The 22,674-nt window shown below is 41.3% G+C and overlaps 2 long non-coding RNA genes across 2 annotated transcripts in view; both read left to right on the top strand.

Moving 5' to 3' along the window:
- Positions 1 to 22,674, top strand: part of LOC117351451 — a 41,865-nt gene that overhangs the window by 12,318 nt on the left and 6,873 nt on the right. The window lies entirely within an intron of this gene.
- On the top strand, positions 11 to 21,816 carry LOC117351450. Its single transcript, XR_004537413.1, has 3 exons — positions 11 to 165; positions 17,057 to 17,157; positions 20,647 to 21,816. It is a non-coding gene; the product is annotated as an uncharacterized LOC117351450 (long non-coding RNA).

Raw genomic sequence — 22,674 nt, 5'->3', positions numbered from 1 at the left:
CCAGGTACCTGTCCAGACCTTCTTTGAAGCCCTGTAGCGTACTTCTGCCTATCACATCCTCCGGCAGCGCCCTCTGGGTGAAAAAGAACTTCCTGGCGTTTGTTCTGAGGCTTTTCCCTCTCACTTGTTGTTTAAAGCATTGTGAAGCCCAATTCAATGCTAAAGGTACAATTTTTTTTTTCAAATAGTTTAGAATATGATGCACAATATACATTGACACTTACCTCCGTCCCCCTTTACAAAACTGCGATAACGTTTTTTTAGCGCAGGATGGCAACGCTGAATGCCTAGGAGTTCCTAAGAGCATCGGGAGCAGCGCAGGGCTTTCAGCCTGCCAGCTTGTGCTAAAAACCACTACTGCAAATTTTTTAAAGGGGGGGGGGGGTTAATTACATTTGATATAAGCTTTATGTGAGCAGAAGATTGTGTTTATTTATATGAGTTATTTCTGCTTTCTTGGGTGATAGTTACTAATAGATTTAAATTTAGAAAGTAAGTGGCAGCTTCCTTCTCCCCGCTTCCCTATCTTCTTGCCACATTGAATTGTTCTCATTGATGTGATGCATCCACTATTCCCCATGTTTGGCTTTGGGCTTCTTAACTTAAGAACATAAGCATAGCCTTACTGGGTCAGACCAACGCTCCCATCAAGCCCAGTAGCCCGTTCTCACGGTGGCCAATCCAGGTCACTAGTACCTGGCCAAAACCCAAGGTGTAGCAATATTCCATGCTACCAATACAGGGCAAGCAGCGGCTTCCCCCTTGTCTTTCTCAATAACAGACTATGGACTTTTCCTCCAGGAACTTGTCCAAACCTTTCTTAAAACCCACTACGCTATCCGCTCTTACCACAACCTCTGGCAACGTGTTCCAGAGCTTAACTATTCTCTGAGTGGAAAACTATTTCCTCCTATTGGTTTTAAAAGTATTTCCCTGTAACTTCATCGAGTGTCCCCTAGTCTGTCATTTTTGACGGAGTAAAAAAAATCGATCCACTTGTACCCGTTCTACTCCACTCGGGATTTTGTAGACTTCAATCATATCTCCCCTCAGTCTTCTCTTTGTAAATTGCCTTGAACCTGTACTAGATAAGTGCACAGAAAGTCAGATTAGATTATGTTCCTACAGTAATTTAAGATGAATTTTCATCTGAAAATTTAGATTACTAAGTATGGCTGATAATGGGGTATAAATTTAGGAGCTCAGCTTTTTTATTGTTCTTTCAACATGCTTTTGCGGTCGCCTATTCTTTTTTTAGCATCCTTTAGTGAAAGGGCCGCTTATAGAATTACTTTGAAAATGGCATTACATGCATACTTTCTCGCATAGGTATATGGAACCAGCCTTTTTGTTCACGTCTCTGTTTTATGCAATGAAGGCTTCACATTCCTCAGAGATAGAAACATAGAAACATAGAAAGATGACGGCAGAAAAGGGCCATAGCCCATCAAGTCTGTCTGCTGATGTTCAAAATCTGTCCCCTCGCATCGGAGGGTGATAGAGACTTGTTACTAATTTCTGACGACCAACGAGGTGTAGGTTGCTGCCACACACTGATTATTTTTCTTTCTTTCAGTGTGCAGAATAATCAGACTGAGACCAGGTACTTAAAATGAATTGTATCGAATCCGCACCCTCAGTCTCCCTTCTGAGTCTACCTAATTAACTTTTCTAATAGAATTAATCAGCACCCTAAATACAGGACTCACAGGGTTTAAAAAAAATTGATATCCATTCCAAAATACAATTATGCTGACAAACTCAATTACATGCTCCAGTTGCTTGTTAAATTATTGGTTGATATTGAGCTACGCACGATTTAAGTTCCATTGTTAAGAGAAATCGTGGACACTTTCCAAATCACAAGACTTTACAAGCTACTCTGAAGCTGTGTTTTTACCGATCATGCAGCTGAATTAATTTTTCACCACAAAAGCAAATAAGTAAACCCGCAGGAAACACAGTTTAAAAAAAAAATTGAAGAGGAAGATTGTTGAAAAGTCTTTTGGTGTCGGCCCTCAATTAACCATCGTCCTGGTGTTTCATTGACAGCCTTCCAATGTGGTATGATTGTGAACTGGGAATCAACATGTTAAGCTGTATGAAATGCTAGATATGAAAAAAATCTTGCTGGAGGAAGGAGAAAGAGATCTGTTTTCCTTGGTCATTGGGATCCGTTCCTGAAACACAGAGGTTCAGGTTAACCATGTAGAGCTCCCGGTCTCCCATGAAGGTTTCTTCAAAATGAAAGAGTTAATTGGCTAAATTTTACAGTGAAAAGGATGTTTTGCTATGAAACTTACAAGTTATTCCACACTTTTCATTGAAAAGAAAAGTGTTTATCATTGAAACGAAAAGTGTCAAGAAAAGTATGGAATAACTTGTAAGTTTCATGGCTCCACATCATTCTCGTCTTGATTGGTCTGAGAACTTTTCAACGGCCCTTGGTATTGTGACATCATAATGCCTCATTCCACCAATGCCTAAGAGCCAACCTCATCGGTGATGTCACAATGGCTTGGTTTCCCTATACTTGTGCCCGTTTACTAGATGCATTCGCCTCACTGAAACGAAAAGTGTGGAATAACTTGTAAGTTTCATGGCTCCATATCATTCTCTTCTTGGTTGGGCTGAGAACTTTTCAGTGGCCCCCCTCCTATTCTTATATGAATAAATGCTGGCTTTTGAAACTCTGAATCCCAAGAAGACGTTCCTTTCCATCCCTAATTTTTGATTTGCTCAATTTTGTCCTAGGGATTGTCTTTCATTTTGTGTTTACATGCTTTATAGGTTGCTCAGATTTGGGGGCAGATCCTGGATCCACGCACAAATTAATTCTTTAACCAGTCTAAATGAAACATTTTATTTCTGGCTAATGCACAGAGGCTTTCAGCCACTGTTTTACCGTGCACAGAAGCAGTGACTGAAAGTCCTATGCTAATGAGCTCAATGGTGACTCTGCAAAACTCAGCTTAATGGCACACAGAAACCCCCTGCCCTAAAACTTACCGACATCTCATGAGCTTTGGTAGGTTGTAATGTTAGGGCAGGGTGATTTACAGCTGCACGTGCCTCCTACTTCCAGCCACTCGCTTCCAAGTCCTGCTACAGCCACCTCCCTCCCCATTTGCTGGGCATAAACTCAAGAGCTGTGCTGAGAAATTCCGAGCTCTTTATTGACCAATGCTCAACACTTAACAGCATGCATATCATTTGCATGCCGTTAGTGATCAGCATTGGTCGCTAAAAATATTTTTTTAAAAAAGTGACCCTCCTTCGGTGTTTTCTAGCACTGTAGAGAACACCGCCAGAGTTCTTTGCATCTCCTCCATAGAGTGGATTTGCAAGAGGGCAGGTCTTGGGTGGGTCCCTTGATTTACAGTAGCTGTGTGCTTTCTGTGGCCCTTCCATTCAGCTCATGGCCAACTTCATATGTCTTTCTGATTGGTGCTATGCTTTTTTTTTTTAAATAGTTGATGCTTTTCACGCTTCTATCAGAGTTGATTAGGATAAACTCATTATATCAAACTTTCTTCAATTTTTTTGGAGCTGTTCTGTGCCTGGCTACAATCCCTTATCAATTCTAGGCACGTTCCTCCAGTCGTCAATAATGACTTGGATGATCCTTACAAAGGGTTACACAGCTGATACAATATTAGATAAAAATTACAAGTGAGAAGCTATTTTACTGCTATCTGTTTTCATCAGCTAAGCACTGCTCTCCTAAATATCATTCTGGATTGGTCGATACATGCTATTCAGCCTTCTCAAAACTTTTGTAATTCTTTTTTCTCAGCTTATACATAGAAATCAATACCGCTCTGCAATTTGTTCAAACTGTGAAATAGGCAGGTTAATACTAATGTATTCTCTTTGCGCTTTGCATTAAGTGGTCTTATATTTTACAGAACACAAATGAGTGAATTTTCTTTTCTCTTTTTTTTGACCTGGCGATTTCCTCTTGCTCCTTTAAGATTCCATCTCTTTCAAAAGCAGGACTAGAATCTGGTGCCAGATGTACAGCTGCTAACTGATTCCAGGACAGTTTGATTCAGTCCTGGCTTTCCCCCACTATCTGCACGCCATCTGGAGTCTGGCAATAGGAAAACCTGAACTACAAGTCCATGCAGGTAGTAAGGTAAAACCAGGACTGGATCAGCCTGTCCTGAAAAATCTGGAGCCAATTGGCAACCTTAGCCAGGAATCTTAACCAAGTGATTTTTTCCCCCCTGTTTTATATATTTTGATTATAAGTATATTAATATTGCATGAAGTATATTCATATTGCATGAAGTATGTTTTAATTCTGTACACTGCCTAGAATTGTAGGATCCAATCCAATCTTTCAGTTTATATACCGGATCATCCTCCAGACAACAGAGGCTCAACTCGGGTTACACAATAAGAGGTTGTAATAGAAAGCCCCAGAGCCTGTCTCGACGGGCGCATCTAACACAGAGATGGAGTTCCGCGAGAGCGCCCGTTGGGATGGGGGAGCGGGGTTAGAGTAGGGGGAAGGATTGAGTCTTCCTGCCGCGGGGGAGACTCTGGATTGGTAGGGACCGCAGTGAGGGGGACGACGGGAGGATTGATAAAGAGGGGGGAGCTGGAGGACTCAAACGGTCGCCGGGTTCTCCAAGACAGCTTCCCGCCCACTCACCCACGATGCTGAGTTTTTGAGGGAATGGGTAGTGTAGGTGGCAGTATCCTGAGCTACTGGCTGCTGGGCTCATCAAGGGATGAGCGGTGGGCCGGCGCGGAGCCATGCCTGGTGGGTCGGATGACCCTGGACAATGGGGCATGTGGAGACATGCTACCCCTTGGACCCTTGCTAGCACGGCAGGGTCGGGGGCCATTATTATATTACAGACCCTTGCTAGCATGGCAGGGTCGGGGGGGACACATTTAATGGCCATAGTAGCTCGGGTTCAAGATGTGTTTGTTTACAATGTTGTTTACAATGCCTGTTTGTTAAATATGGTTATAATTTATTGAAGTTATATGTTTATTTCAATAAACAGGGCTGCAGCCAGGTTTTTACCAATGACAGTGTGGAGTGTATTATTGGGACACACAAAACGGGGGAACAACAAAACAAAAAAAAAAAAATGCCAAAGGAAAGAAGAATGGAATTGTCAAAAAAGACAGGTGTGCACTAAAATAGTGTCCACAAACTTATCTGTAGATGTACAAATCTTTTTATTCTTCCAATTTCATCGTGGTACAATCAATGATTCAATGACTCGACATGTACATGTTTCGGCCAACAGGCCTGCCTCAACGTTGTTGAGGACCGGCCGTTTGAAACTGTCAGAAACAGAGAGTGAAGAAGCTGTAGTCTAGCGGAACGTAAAGACAGTGAAATAAAACCTTAAGTGAGGGTTTGAAAGACTCCTGAGGCAGGCCTGTTGGCCAAAACATGTACATGTCGAGTCATTGAATCATTGATTGTACCATGATGATATTGGAAGTATAAAAAGATTTGTACATTTACAGATAAGTTTGTGGACACTATTTTAGTGCACACCTGTCTTTTTGGACAGTTCCATTCTTCTTTCCTTTTGTGTGTTATTGGGACCCAGGATGGGTGGGGTGACAAGAGGTTTGTTGTGAGAGCGGGCTGCTCCAGGTTCCGCTGTTTCTTCAAATAGAATTACTTATGTAACAATTTTTTGAAAGAGAAAAGTCTTCAGCTATTTTCTAAAGAGAAAAAGTAGATCTGATCTCAACTGGTAGTTCGTTCCAAATAGAAGTAAAGATGTATATGAAGGAGCGAGAGACATAACCTAATGCCTTTATTCCCTTAATTGAAGGGAAAGAAAGTTTATACAGTTGAGAGGTTCTTGGTCTTATAGTTCGTAAAGAATTAAGAGAGTTAGGGGCCAAAGGCAGATAGCAGAGTTTATAAATTATTTAAATAAATAAATATCCATTTGCCAATTTACCCAGTCCAGTTCTGCAGGATTGCAGTGATAACCCTTGCTCAGAGGCCACGCACCAGGGCTTAGACCTCTATTCCATGCAAATTAATTTCATGCATATTCATTATGGATATCCCATAAACTCACCTGGCAGATAGAGGCGGTGTGGAAAATAGCGGATATAGCCAAGGTGGCCTGCATATCAAGGGCAAATGATGACCCAATATGAACAAGTGTAGGCCGCTTAGTGATTGGGAGACGAGGTTGAGTGGTGGCAGGATGAAGTCAACATAGATGGAGGGAGATGAAGGGTATCTGGTAGGTGAGGGAGAAGGAAGGGATGTGAACAAGCTTCAACTACAGGAGGAAACTGGGTGGTGAAAAGAATCAACCTGATGCAGTGCAATTTTACTTTTAACTCTAGCTATATTATATCTTTACTTTAAAATTTTTCTTTTAAAATTCATTTTATTGTAAACCGTTTAGATACCTGTTTGATAAACGGTATATCAAAAATAAAGAAACTTGAAGCGGACATCAGCAGCGTCTTGTCCACCAATAGCTTTGAAACCTGTTCTTGGTTCTGGGAAGTAGTAAATTTCACCCAAGAAGATAGAAACAAGATAAAATATCAAAATACATTCTCCTACCAAATGCAAAGCATGCAATACGTTCAATTAAATAGATAAATATTATTACAAACTGAGAATCAGGATAGAAGCATTAAATCTGGCTCCGAGATGTTTAAAGAACGGGTGGAAGGAAAAAGCCTCAGAACCCCAACTATACCAAGTGAAATATAGGTTATAGGTTACATCGGGGTCCGGGAACCTCATCCACACCCAAAAAGCTATCGAGCCTTGTGGAATACAAATAAATCCCAATGACAGAGTACTTTGTAAGTTTGTACTGGTTGAAGTTGAGGGATAGGATTCGTTAGAAGTTATTGTTAACTGTTTATATGTGCCTGCACAATCTAGGCCCCAAAATATCTTGTTCAGAGTATCCTGCCACATTCGACTTCTCGTTTGCTTCGGTCTGCAGAACAACTAGATCTGCAAATTCCATCTGTAAGAGAGCCGAGACTAACATCATCCAGGGATAGCACTTTCCACTATATTGGGCCTAGGGGCATGGAATAACCTCCCTGGATACATTCGTTAACAACAGAATGTACAACATTTCAAGAGATTGCTGAAACGGCACCTTTTTTGCCAGATGAAATATAGGGTATGAGATGGAATGAATAAGGAAAAATAGAGATTGATGACAGTAAGGTGCTGGTCACTGATGTATTTTATTGTCTGGTATTTTGTATTTTATATGTAAGAACATAAGAATTGCTGCTGCTGGGTCAGACTAGTGGTCCATCGTGCCCAGCAGTCTGCTCACATGGCAGCCCCTAGGTCAAAGACCAGCGCCCTAACTGAGACTAGCCCTACATGTCTACATTCTGATTCAGCAGGAACTTGTCTAACTTTGTCTTGAATCCCTGGAGGGTGTTTTCCTCTATGACAGACTCCGGAAGAGCATTCTAGCTTTCTACCTCTCTCTGGGTGAAGAAGAACTTCCTTACGTTTGTACGGAATCTATCCCCTTTTAACTTTAGAGAGTGCCCTCTCGTTCTCTCTATCTTGGAGAGGGTGAACAACCTGTCCTTATCTCCTTTGTCTTGAATCCTTGAAGGGTGTTTTCCCCTATAATAGATTCCGGAAGAGCGTTCCAGTTTTCCACCACTCTCTGGGTGAAGAAGAACTTCCTTACGTTTGTATGGAATCTATCCCCTTTCAACTTTAGAGAGTGCCCTCTCGTTCTCGCTACCTTGGAGAGGGTGAACAACCTGTCCTTATCTACTAAGTCTATTCCCTTCATTATCTTTAATATTTTGATCATGTTCTCTCTCAGTCTCCTCTTTTCAAGGGAGAAGAGGCCCAGTTTCTCTAATCTCTCACTGTACGGCAACTCCTCCAGCCCCTTAACCATTTTAGTTGCTCTTCTCTGGACCCTTTCAAGTAGTACTGTGTCCTTCTTCATGTACGCTGGACGCAGTATTCCAGGTGAGGGCGTACCATGGCATGATAACCTTCTCCGATCTGTTTGTGATCCCCTTCTTAATCATTCCTACCATTCTATTTGCCCTTTTCGCCGCCACCACACCATGAACTAGACATCAACACACATAATCCAGCTGCTCGCCTCCTCTCTCTTCGCCTCAACCAGGATAGACAGCACCCACCAGCTGATCATCCTCTCACCCAAGGGAGTGAAGTACAAGCGAATATCCAACTCCCTTTTCATGCACGTCGCTACGAGAACCTGGAATGTCCTTCCCACAGCCATAAGAACCGAACTAAACCACCTCACCTTCAGGAAACGGTTGAAAACGTACCTTTCAACTTAATGTCTCTGCACTTGACAGTGCAACTGCCCCCCTCGAATCAGTTGTAAACCAAAATGATGCATCAACACATGCGTATCCTATAACTATATACGTAAATTGAAATTATATAACTATTGTTATATCTACGCCTTATTCATGTATCTTCTCCTATTTATTTTCCCGACCACAATGTATATAATCCACATCGTACGTATCTTGTGATCACATATTTTGCATCTGCATCCATACACTATTGAATTGATTATGTATGTAAATCTGTAATCTCTTCTGAGCTCTTCTGCTTCCCTTTTGTAACAATGTAACCTTCGTCTGAACTGTAACTTTCCCTCTCTGTAACAGTATAACCTTCAATGTGATGTAATAGGGTATATTTAAAATTTGATAATATCGCCTATGAAAACTTCTAAGCGATGTACATGATAAAACAGTCATTATATTACAGCTTAAAATCTAGAGTCGGAATAGGACTAACTTGATATAAAAGGGACTAGGCTAGAGTTACATTAATTATAGGAAAACAACATTTATGGGAAAGTACAATTAGGATTATAAGGGGAAATAACCATAGCCTCTTTTACTTCAAATCTTAACGTACTTATCCTTTAGAAAAAGTTGAGCATAGATCTTAGATTTAGATTTCAAAGGCATCTTTATACAAGAAAGATTTCAGGGAACTCTTGAATTTATCCAGAGACGGCATACTTCTAATCTAATCTAATCTAATCTAAACCTTAAATTTATATACTGCATCATCTCCATGAGTATGGAGCTCGACACGGTTTACAAGAACTTAAATAATAGGTAGAGAAGAAGAAAAAGGTTTACATGAATTTATGTGTAGAAGGGAGGAGAAAAAGGGGGGGAGGATAGAGTTACAATTTGATGAAAAGCCAAGTTTTCAGTTGTTTGCGGAATAATTGAAGGGAGCCCAGGTTCCGCAACGGGCTGGTGAGGACAGCCTACAAACTTTCCCGCCAAAAATTCAAATTTCTCGACCCGCAGACTGCCCTGTTCTCAATCAGGTCCGTGAACCCACTAGACTGTATATGAAGACACACTGCAGACCTCAGCATAGCCTGAAGAAAGCCACAGCATGATGGCTGAAACGTCGGTTCTTTCTACACCAACACGGCAAGAACCGGAAACCTGCAAAAGTCATGACGCCAGCTGCAGAAGCCTAAGAGATCTGGTTCTTAGTCAGTTTGGGAGGGCTTCTCATACAATGTATGGGGGTGACAGTGAAAGGTATATCTGGGACTTTTTATGATAAATCTACTGCAGAGCCTCCTAGAGTACCCCACTGCTCTGCTGGGATGTGTGAGTGGCCAGTTTACTAGGGATGCTGGCCCCCATACCTACTAATGGCTTCTTTTTGTGTGGTTTTCTATTGGGTATTTTTTGTTTAAAAATAGTCCTAAAAGGTAGATATATTGAGCTCAAAAAAATCTAGCAAATGGCCATTTTCAAAACAAAAAGTTGGACCTTGAACATGGTGAATTTTCCTCATAGCATCTAGATGTCATATTGAAAATGCCCCTAAGAAGACACTTTCCAGCACAAGCAATGGGCATAAAAGAGAACTAAAGAACCCCCCCCACACACACACACACACACACACATACACACCCAATTTTAGTGCAACTTTTGAAAATAATAAATTATACAATTTAGTCCTACTGAGCCATTTAAAAAAATATTTATCTTGCTTTATAATGAGTAGGGCAAGAGCAGGATTAAATTGTCACAGAAATTGTATATGTTCTGCTAACGATACAAACGTTATTGTTCCTGATAAAAGTACTTGGGCTTTGTTTTTGTTTTTTAAATCAAGACTGCTGACCCTATCTTCAAAAGCACAGGGATTGATGAGATGAGATGTAAGAACAGAATAAAATAGTGTAAGCATCAAATTTGGAAACATGTATAGAAGCTGTGAAACAGGAAGTGGTAGATGAAACTTCCATAGGCTGATGCTACCACCTAGTGTTCGGATAATAAATTGCAAGCCTATGAGAAATGTTTCCCTCATATTATTGCCAATAGAACTCCAGCTACTACTATTTGTCATTTCTAGACCACTGAAAGGTGTACGCAATGCTGTACATTTGACATGTAATAGACGGTCCCTGCTATAAAGAACTTACAATCTAGTTTGGACAGACAGACAAGACATATAGGGGTAGGAGAGTTCCTTGCAGAGAGAATGATTGGAAGGACATAGGTAATTTTACGGAGGGTGGGAGTTAGGAGTTGAAAGTAGCCTCAAAAAAGTGGGATTTTAGCAAAAGAGAAAACCTGATATAGTGATGCAGGTAGTCTGTTCCATGCATATGGTGCAGCAAGATAGAAGGGAGGGAGTCTAGAGTTGGCAGTGGAGGAAAAGGGTACGGTTAGGAGGAACTTGCCTGATGAATGAAGTTCATGGGTGGGAGCATAGGGGAAGATAAGTGAGGAGAGTTACTGAAGGGCTGTGTTGAGAGTGCACTTCTAGGTCAGTAAGAGGAATTTGAATTGTATTCGGATATGGATGGGGAGCAAGTGAAGTGAGGAGAGGGGTAATGTGAGTAAATTTATATATTTAAAAATTTTTATTGCCCGCTACATCCACAGTTCTGAGCGGGTTACATAACAGCATTCATTATAACAAATGTCAAACAAATAATAATAATAATAGTTTATTTTTATATACCGCCAAACCATCAGTTCTTGGCGGTTTACACAATAGTAATTACAAGTAATTAAAATACAGATCCAAATAGTTTTTCAAGTTTTTAAGTTTCAAGTTTTATTAGGATTTTATATACCGCCTATCAAGGTTATCTAAGCGGTTTTTACAATCAGGTACTCAAGCATTTTCTTATAAAAGAAAATAACACAATTCAATAAAAAATACTAACAAAATACAACCCTAACTTATTCAAAGTAAAATATGCACAAAACAGATTATTTATACTAAAATAGATAAGCAACTGTAAACATTATTCCATAAAAATAATTTTAAAAATCTGCTTATCATGATAATTTTGAAATCCATTAAATATTGTATTGTTTAAACAGATAAGTTTTAAAATCTCTCAGAAACTGATAATAAGTGAGGGCTGGAGTAATAAGCGCATTCAAACGTGAATTCATTACTCCTGCTTGAAACGCCAGAGTCCTATCTAAGAATTTCTTAAAGCGGCACGTTTTTGCTGAAGGAAAATAAAACCCAACCAAATCTATGTATATTCAACATACAATTGAAAAATACTATAATGTACACTCTCTCTTGCATTTACTATATATGCAGAAACTTATTTTTTTTTTAATTTATTTATTTATCATTTTAATACATCCTATATACAAAGATGTTTAAAGGAAATACAGAAATATAATACTCTCTTAGTCATAATACAAACTAAGAACTGAAATTTAAACATCCATAATAATCATCTAATACAGTCCACAACCTGAGGAGAAGAGACAAGATGAAAATAGAACCCCTCGAGAAAGGGGGAATATACAAAAGGAAATAAAAATATTAGTAATAGAGCAGCTAGATCTTATCCTATCCAAAATAAAAATACCGCATAATTAACCTGTATCATTCGGACTGTGTGGAGATTCCTTTACCTTCAAGGAAAAAACCTAATTGGGCAGGTTCAAAGAAAATATATTTACTCCCCTGATAGGAGACAACAGAAACTTATTTTTTAAAAAATTTTGCCAAAAAGTCAAGGAAAAAAAATCAATTAATTTATATACCCTCTCAAATAACATAGGGGTCCTTTTATCAAGGCGCGGTAGGCGGTTAACACGCATTCAACCGCCTGCCGCGCTAGTCGCTAACGCCTCCATTGATGAGGCATTAGTTTTTTGGCTTGCCACGGGGGTTAGCGCGGTGATGAAACATCCGACGCGCTAACTCCCGTAGCAAGGAGCCCATAGTTTTTATGCATTTTCTAAATTGCATCACATCTGAAGACTGCTTAATTACAGTTGGTTGCAAATTCCACTGTACTACTCCTTGTATTCACAGCTTAGATTGATCAAGTTTCATCTGATTCTCGGAGCGCAGTTTTCTCTGGCTGATAAAAATGAAACAGCAAATTCAAGATGACACAACCTTTGTCATTCAGTACATTGAAAATCAAGCACAAAGTTTTGAATTCAATACACAGAACAACAAGAAGCCAGTGTAAGCTGTATCAATATTGGGACTCATATTAATAATAATAATAATAATAATAATAACTTTATTTTTATATATCGCAATACCACAAACAGTTCAGAGCGGTTTACAGAGGAAGAGACTGTATACAGACAACGATATTACAAACCCCCCCCCCCCAAAAAACCCAAAACTTTCAAAATTACATTAACATGGTAAGATTAATCCAATTTTTCCTGGAAGTATTTTAGAAATACATCAAGGCAGAAATGGAGTCGGAGAAATTTATCAAAGAGATAAGTTTTGATTGACTTCCTAAAAGTTTGATAAGAAAGAGCGTTTGAGATCAAGTTGGTTAAACATTTATTCCATTTGCCTGCTTAGAATGATAACGTTCTATCGAGGAATCTCTTGTAGATACAGCCCTTCAAGGATGGGAAAACGAACAAGGAAGCACTACGTATACAAGTTGTGCCTGGAAATTTGAAATGATGAGATAGATAGATTGGGGATGAACCTGTTATGGTTTTGAAGCAAAGGCAAGCAAACTTAAAAATAGGTGGTAGGCACTGCCGATTCTCCTTACCATGAACGCACACCCCTTCCCTTCTCCTGTTCTTCTAGTTGTTCACCGCCACGAGCAACAAGAACTTTAACGTACTCCTTGCAAACCTGTCGGCTCTCCCTTTGACATCACTTCCTTTGCACGCACCCAGAAGTGACATCAGTGGAAGAGACGATGCAGAATCAGATCCTTAGGGCCAGATTCTGCAAGCAGCACCTACATCAGGCGGCAGCTACAAAAACGGCACGTGTGTCAATCATGCATAGGTGCTGTTTATAGAATTGCCACTACAGAAAAGCATAGGCGCTGGCCATGAGAATCATGGCTAACCGCACCTAAAGTCATCTCTGCTCCTAACCATGCCTACTTTGACCTTAGATGTGATTCCAGCGCCTACTTTTTAAACAAGGTTTTAATTGGTTTTTAATGCTTTAGTCAACTACCATGTCAATTAAGATCAATTAAAGACCCACCCCGACTTAACCCTGTCTCAGGAAGACTACCCCACAAAGAGGGTAAAAGCATATTTGCTATTCCAAAACGGTCATGCTTAAAGCCACATGGAGGCCAGACAATTTTCAGAAATTACCATTTCCCTCTCCTATTTACTATTTTTATTTTTTTTGAGGGGGGAAATAAAAGATTATTACTGTAGGGCTCTGCAAAGAGTAAAAGTGACTGTTTTCTTAAGGACATAAGAATTGCCGCTGCTGGGTCAGACCATTGGTCCATCGTGCAGAGCAGTCCACTCACACGGCGGCCCCCAGGTCAAGGACCAGTGCTCTAAATGAGTCCAGCCTCACCTGATTAAGTTCCAGAACTTGTCCAACTTTGTCTTGAATCCCTGGAGGGTGTTTTCCCCTCTAACAGCTAGCAGTATCTCACTTCCGGTTCACCACACAATTGTTTCCCACGTACTCACTTTTATAGGACCCCCAGGGACCCCTGAAGAAGACTTTTTGTTGAAACGCGGACCGTGTTGGGTCCTGTATCCCTAGCGGACTAGGTCCTTTAAGGCTCTTATGTGGATGTTTTACTTTTATGTGGATGGAATTATTTTATGTGGATGATTTTAGTGTACCTTTTGAACTTTGATACTTTCAAATAAAGTCCATTTGAGAACATCGTCACTCCACAGAGTTTTACAAGGAAGGGAAAATTTTACAATATACAGGGTACCCACAAAAAAACACTCCAGTCTGCCTCCCTCCTTCCTTGCAATGCCGAAGCCTGGCCTACCCGCCGCTGATTCTTCCTCACCCCCCTCCCCCATGGGGAGTAATCAAATGAAGCAATCAGGAACATATCTCCATAACTGGGTCTTCCTTTGTAATTTTAGGGCTGGAGCCTCCAACCCTTTGCTCACAGGCCTCTTCTCTGTATGCACCAACCTTTCCTCAGTGTTTGAGTTTAAAGATGTTCTGTCTGGGTTGGGTTTTTCCTTTAGCATTGCTTGTCCTCGCTCTTCTACTCAATCTGTCTAACTGTCCTTCTCTGGGGACCATTCCCTCCTTTGACTGGCAGCTAAAGGGGAAGGGAATCTGGAAACTTCTCCCTCTAGGTATCTTTCCAGTGTCTTAGAGGTCTTCTTTAATTTTCTCCCAGAAAAACTTCCTTCTTTGTCATGGGGTATACTAGAAGACTAAAATCCCTTTCCAATCATTGGGATTTCACTCTGGGTTTTCTTCCCTTCCTAACCTCTCAATCTCTTCTGCTATTCAAGTGAGAAAAGTGGAATGGGTACACTGGGACCACTCCGTAAGTACTACAGTCTAGTAGGGCTATAGAAATAAGTACATAGCAATAGCAGTAGTCCAAATAAAATCTTAACAGAGACGTATACACAGGCACGATCAAATCTTTGTTCCTCTTGGCCATTTCTCTCCTTAAGCACTCTTCTAGGTTCTGCCCTCATTTCATCCACCTGTTGGACCAGTTTAAGATTGTCAAGTATGATTAAGCCCAGATTCCTACCACTCCATCTACTAGAGTGCTGCTGTATTTGTATTTGTTCCTATGGGAGCAGTAAGCCAACGACCATAAAATAAGAACTCAGAATAACACATACCTGGTCACTTTCTGCCTTCTCAGAAGAGTTCTCAGTCACTTTCTGCTCTATGACATTGACATTGACTGCTCTATGACATTGACTGTAAGCAAAAATTTGTTTCTTTGGATAAGGCCATCTTTGGGCATAGACTACTGTGGCTTGAGCCCTCCAAATTATTGATCTCATTTCACTCTTAATAATTGCAATGTTCTTTCTGGGGGTGGGGGGTCTCTCCTGTATAACATCACCTCATCTCCACTTCTTGATTACATCAGAGTAAGGTCCTGAAAGTCCTTCCGCACTAGGGCCTCAAGATAAGTTACAGTGGCACTAGCTGAAAGATGTGGTCAAGCCTAGTGGTACAGTTTGCTTTAAAGAAGATTTGAACAAATTTATGAAGGACAGGCTCATTGACAATTAGGCATATAGATGTAGGGACTGCCATCTCTTCCCTCTAGGATCAAGTATTAGGGAAGAAATTTCCTAGTTAGGATTTACTGAATACATGACTAGATTTGCTACTGCTAGGAACACAATGGACAATTGGTCTGTCTCAGCAGGGCACTTCCTTTGTTCTTATAGAAACACTTTAAATATTCCCATAAATTCTGGAAATCAGCAAACTGCTCCCTAATAGAACTAAAGATCAACAAAGATTTTGAAGGCGATGATTAGGGTTACAAAATTTTGGGCTGCAAAACACCAGACACATGACCCCGTACCATTCCACCCCAACCCTGCCCAGTTCTGCCTCCAACCCTGTTCCATTTTGCCCCCAGCCCCGCTCCCACAAAGCTTCTTGTCTTCCCTGATGAGTTCCGGCCTTGTCTGGAGGGCCTGGAGCAAGCGTGGATTTGACATCATCCGCACATGCTCAGAGGCCCTCCAGATGCAGCCGGAACTCATCAGGGCTTTCCAAAACCTGGACAAACTGCTGGGTTTTGGAAAGTCCATCTGTGCACCTAGACAGTCCTCTAAAAAGATGATATGTCTGGGTTTTTCCAGGACATCTGGTAACTCTAGTGATGATACCTTTTCACTGGACTTACTTATTTTCCACAGCTGTATTGCCTTCATCTGATCCGAGTATACAAGGGGGTTATACAAAGAAACAATTCAGAATAAATGGAAAGGGACTTGTATACTGATTTTTTGTCGTTATACAACCACATTCAACGTAGTTTGCTTACTTCAAGCATTTTCCCTATCTGTCCCAGTGGGCTCATGATCTATCTAATGGGCCTGGGGCAGTGAAGGATTAAATGACTCGTCCAGGATCACAGGGAGCAGTGTGGTGTTTGAACCCATAACCTCAGGATGCTGAGGCTGTAGCTCTAACCACTAAGCCACACTCTTCTTCAATACAAAAGCAGAAGTGAGCCAAGTATAGAATAACGAAGCCATTGTGACATCACTGATGAGGTTGGCTCTTAGGCATTGGTAGAATGAGGCATTATGACATCAGGGAAAGGGAGTGGGACTTGTATACTGCTTTTTGTAGCTTTACAGCCACACTCAAAGCAGTTTGCATACAAGTACTTCAAGCATTTTCCCTATCTGTCTCAGTGGGCTCACAATCTATCTAATAGGCCTGGGGCAGTGGAGGATTAAGTAACTTGCCCAGGGTCACAGGGAGCGGCATGAGGTTTGAACCTTCAACCTCAGGGTACAAGTGTCTTCATTTTATTTGTTTACTTTCATTTCTTCATCCCCAAGTTGGCAAATATGGCCATCATATGATTTCCAATAGCAATTGGTAGTACTCTCTTTCACCACCAGATGGTAGTCATGCTTCATTTCACCATCATGCAGAACTAATATAGGTTTCTCATCCTTTTATCTAGTAAACCTCTATTGTATCATGCAGAACTAATACAGGTTTCTCATCCTTTTATCTAGTAAACCTCTATTGTTGTTATTTTAAGGTCTGATAAATTATCAAGAGGTGTTTCCCATTTTTGTAATATAGGGCCTGATACTCAAAAGGATTTAACTGGGCAGGAAGAAGACACCACAGGAGTTTCAAGTACCAGAAAGAGACAGTGGACCAAGGAGAAACAACTACCCCAGGTGAGGCAGAGCCCAGTGGCCCCAGGTGGAGCTGGATTTAGCTAGGGTTACCAGATTTTCCAAATGAAAAATACAGACCTTTAGACACTCCCCCCCCCCCCGCGCTACCTGCTCTCGTCAGGCAGGAGGGCATCCACCCATGCAGCCGGAGCTCGTTGGAGAAGACTTGGAGGGGGTGGGGCTAGGGGCAGAATAAGGCAGGACTTGAGGTGGGACTAGGCAGGGCCGGAGACAGAACAAGGTAGAATGGGGGTAGAGTAGGGCGGGGCCATGCGTCCAGGTATGTGAGGCTAGCTATAATGGAACAGGAAGAAAAGTTTAACCATATTTAAGTTACATAAAAGTGCTCTGACTGACTAGCTGATCACTGGAGGGATTAAAGCTTGACCTCCTCCTTAATCCTCTAATTCAGTGTTCTTCAACTGCCGGTCCACAGAAATTTCCTGCCGGTCCACAAGGCCGGCACGTGCATCAGGACAATGTTCTCTTTGGACCGGATCCCTCTTCTTCATTGCTGCAGTGCCTAACTGAATTTAGAAGCTTAAAAGTTATCGTTATAAACTGAGACCTGACATCCATTTGCCTAGATTTATGAATTTAGTGATTGAATTGTGTCTGAGAATTTACATCTGCTGTCTATATTTTGCACTGTTCGGGAAGAAATGCATTTGTTTCTTTTCCTCTGGGGTTCTCCTGCATGCAGAGTATTGCATTTTATGGATTGTTTGTATGTATTAGTACTTTTAGTTTTTGGTCCCATATTTGCATAGTGGTTATCTGTGTTCTGGTCGGAATGAATGTTGAGAAGCATACAGTCTGCTTTGTCTAGATTAATTTTTGGTTAACCATTATGTGTTGTTAATAAGGTTATATTGTGTGTATATATGAAATTGAATGGAAAAAATGGTGTTACAATTAGTACTATTATGGGGCGGGGTCTGGCCCACGACTTAGCCCAGTGTTCTTCAAATGCCGGTCCACAAAATAACTATTTTATTTCCGCTGGTCCATAGTTGTCAAAAGGTTGAAGAACACTGCTCTAGTGGATGCTGTCTCCCTTCCACCCCTATTAGATAGGGTTGCCAAAGAGGATGTTTGGGCCTGCCCCGTTCCGGCCCCCAACCCTGGCCCCACACAAACACTGTCTCTTTCAGGGCCACATCTGGAGGGCATCTGTGCATGCACGGCTACAATGCGATGATGTCATACGCATGCACACCTGTGCCCCGAGCTCAATGGTTTTCAAAACCCATCCAGACCCCCGGAGAGTACTCTAAAAAGGGGACATGTCTGGGCACATCCGGACGTCTGGTAACCCTATGATTAGAAGTGAAACTGAAAAGAGATAGCAGGCTGAATGAAAGCTGCAGGTATTATGGACATACCCAAAAGAGGGTTCATAGACCACTTGGCGAAAGACAAAGGCGCGCGCCGACAACTGAGCGCATGACGGAGGCACGCGCTGAAGAAAATTACAGTTTTTAGGGGCTCTGACGGGGGGTTTTGTTGGGGAGCCCCCCCCAGTTTACTTAATAGAGATCGCGCCGGCGTTGGGGGGGTTTTGGGGGGTTGTAACCCTCCACATTTTACTGTAAACTTAACTTTTTTCCTAAAAACAGGGAAAAAGTGAAGTTTTCAGTAAAATGTGGGGGGTTACAACCCCCACAACGCGGCGCGATCTCTATTAAGTAAAGTTGGGGGGGTTCCCCCCCACGCCCCCCTGTCGGAGCCGTAAAAACAGTAATTTTCTGCGGCGCGCACCTCCGCGCTGCGCTCAATTGTCTGCGTGCGCCTTTGTCCCGGCGCACTTTTGACCTGACACCCCAAAAGAGCAGCAAACAGCTCCCAGGATTAGCCTAGTGGTCGACTCTAAAATAAAACCCTGAGAGGCTGGGAAAGGAGAGTGGCTTTCAGATTCCATAGGCCTCTACTAGGCAGTCTGGATGGACCAATTTGGTCTTTATCTCCCATTATGTATTAGGTTGCTATGAGCTGTTATCTTTCCTTGGCACTTAAACACAATCTTTCCCCTTCAAAGTCTGAATCTGCTTCCAGCACATTATAAAGTCTATTTATCCAATCTGCATCTGTAACTGAGTATTTTTGAATATCTAGCCTGCAGTTTTGTTTCTTCCCTGCATGAAATTTAAATCTTAGACCGTTCCTTACACTGTTGGCTCCTAGTGCACATTCCTCACACCTTGTAAATGCCCCCAGCTCATTAAATAGTGCCCCTTCCGTGCTTTCTAGGATATCGTTTGAAGGTGCGAAATCAAAACGATATATGAGGATCTTTCTGCAGCCTTGGAAGTCAATATTCAGAAGATGGAAAAGCCCTCTGACTCAGAGATGGAACTGAACATACATATTTTGAAAAGGCACGCAGTATTATGAATTGAAAGCATTCTGATCTGGTACAGAAACTCAGACATATCCAACATTTCTCACAAAACTGAAAAAAAATAAAAATCTAGTACAAATAAGTGACCCTTGTTTTCCCAAATCACATGCTCAGCACGCTTGGAAAAATATATATTTTTTTGTAATTTTATGTATTTCTTTCTGAGTATGTAAATGACTTGGGGCATGTTATGTCCACTGAGTACTGGGTCATGAGACTGATAGCAACAGATACGTTTGAAGCTGGGCTTTGCAGCGAATGAGTTATCTCAGTCCAATCTGCCTGATCTCTTTGGACAGCCCACAAAGTCAAACTCTGCAGAAATTGCAGACTTCAAATGGAAAGCAGAACCACAGAAGAGACCCATCAAAGCTGAACATGTTCCACATCAACTAACTCATATGGAAAATGATTTAGCCTTCAGCCCATAGTGATCCGGAGGGAGGTTGAATAAAATAGTGTTTTTGAAATGATCGTAGCAAAAAGAAAACTCGCAGAAAAAAGCTAAACTTTCGAACAAGGATTGCTTAAAAATAGGCCCTTTCAATATGTCACATTAAACACTTACCCTTGGATTCATCATATATCGCTCCTTCACCCCTTTTATTCCCTGCACGAGCAGCATCACCAACTTTCTGCCCGTGTTTGGCTTTCCCTCTGATGTCACCTCCTGGGCACAGGAACCAGAAGTGATGTCAGAGGGAGAGCCAATGCTGGCACGAGCAGCAGATTGGAGTTGCTGCTCGCACTGGCGAAGAGCTAGAGGTACGTTGGGGGAGAAATGAAGGCGCACACGGTGGGGGGAGGAGCGGGGGGAGGAGCGAGGGGAGGCAAAAAGAAGGATGGGTGCCACTGCTTGGAAGATTTTAATCTAAGTTTGTACCTGACCCAATGGAGGGTTCCGTGACTTGCCCAAAATCCCAAGGAATAGCAGTAGGATGTCAGATTTGGACCTTGTTCATATAACCTGCTGCGCTAAGCATTAGAATATTTCTCTACTCCAGGAAGTGAGTACTGACCATTACAATGTTCCAGTGTAGCTTATCTGGTATATATGAGTTATTGTGTGCTTTCTTCATACATTTCAGACCTTGTAATCACGTATAAGCTCATGATGCCGCTACTGAAAACAGTTTTACTTGATCAAAGCCTTTTATCCAGGGCACCAGCCGTCAAATGTGAAACTGACAAGGCGACACATTTGTTCATCAAAGTGAAACGTTCCCGTGCGCTTGCCCTGAACGTAGAAAGAGTCCTAAAAATGGGCAAAATGATCTGAGGCAAGGGAACGGGCGATACTCTCAGACTCCATCCAGCTTTCTCCGCAGCACATTTGAAATGGTTTTCAGCCCCCGATACTGAATGTTTTAGCTGCAAAATGGCTTGAAGCCAGTTTCTGGGCTCATTATGGAGGAAAGTTTAATGAGAAGAGCTAAGGCAGGTCTTGGACTTCAAAAATAAATAAATAAAAAAAGTCTGGCTGGCTCTCATTGATTCATGGCCCTGTTTTACTGTGTATAGTACTAAACTCATTTTGTATTTCCTTTGTACGGTGATCTGGGCAAAGTGCCATATAAAAACTGTAAATGAAATACTGAGTATAGCTATAAAAATGTATGAAGGTCTTGCCATCTTATTTATTTATTCAGAACGTTTTCAGGAGAAGTGGAGACAAATAACTTTATTCTTATTTAACAGAAACGGAAAAAAAAAACCAAAGCGAAGACAGATAATGGCCAAAAGGCTTATCCGGCCTACCCATACATGCCATCTACTATCCCTTCTTCTCCTTTGGTTTAGCTTAAATTGCAGCTACAAACCAAAACCATTAATCAAACCTTCCTTTGATTATGGCACTGTGATGGATCCCATCAGGAAAAGGGTCTAGGGATGTGCACTTTCCACTTTCCACTCTTCGTTCTGTCACCAAAGTTGCAAATCGATCATGTATGTTCCAAGTAGCCAGAGCTTTACTATGGAACTCTGTTCCAGATTCTATCCATCTGACCTCTGATTTTTTTGGGGGGCATTTCGGAAAAATTTGAAAACCTTTTTTTATTTTTTTTTACTTGCCTTTTCAAATTTGGTTACTTTGCAATCTTGTAATTGCTTGGCTTTTTATTTTAAGGCATATGTGTAAGTTGTTTATTGTATGCTGTTATTTTAATAATCTGCTATGTTCTATTTTGTTATGTATGCAATGTTTTGTTTTAATTAATTATGTATGTATCGTTGTTTTCCACATAGATGATTGATATGCGGGCTACAAGTGTTTTAAATAAATATATATATTTTCTCATGAATCTTTCTCGATTTTCATATTTTTTTGATAGTTTCACACATTTGTTTTAATAGGGAGCTTTTAATGCATGCCAAATTGATTTAATGCAATAAACTGATGAATTAAGATGCAGTAAATTAATTTGTGTGCACTAAATCAATTTGACTTTCACAGAAATGTGTACTAACATATGCATATTCCTAGAAGGGACACAAAGAGTAAGCTGAAGTCCCGAGTCACGATAAGCTACTAAACAAAGCACTCCTAGGTGGCCTGACATGGCAGGATTGTGGTCTTCAACCTGTTACAACCTCCTTCTTTTGGGGTTGATCCCTACTAGCTCAAGCCGATGACGGGGCCCCTGTGGCAAAATAGAAACAGCAGAGCACTACAATCTCCCAACTGAGCTACCAAGCTTGACTGCAGCAGGGAAACTGGTTGAGGCCTGACGAAGACCACAGCAAAAACTCAAGATCAGAAATGTGATAGGGTCTCACTGAGAAATCAAGTAGCATGTATAAGTGCTACAGTGGTGAGTAACAACCTCTGACAAGGAACTCAAACCCAGGAACAAGCTGGACCCCGAGAGGAAGTGGTAATTATGGAATGGCTAGGAATGGCCAAAGAATCCAGGTGGAATATGATGACATCTTTTGGTAGGAGGACAGAAGTGCACCCCAGTGAGGTTTTCTGAGAGGCTGAGTCACCTGGTACAGTCATTATTAATGACACTGTTAAAAGGCAATTCACGTGCTCGTTTTCAAATTCCTGAACTGCATTTGTATATATACAATGACAAGAGGGCTCAATGTGCTTATTTGCTAAGAGACATACC

The sequence above is a fragment of the Geotrypetes seraphini genome, chromosome 17 (genome assembly GCF_902459505.1).
Source record: "Geotrypetes seraphini chromosome 17, aGeoSer1.1, whole genome shotgun sequence".
Lineage (NCBI taxonomy): Eukaryota > Metazoa > Chordata > Amphibia > Gymnophiona > Dermophiidae > Geotrypetes > Geotrypetes seraphini.
The sequence above is the reverse complement of the archived record's forward strand: the minus strand, read 5'-3'. Positions and strand labels throughout refer to the sequence as shown.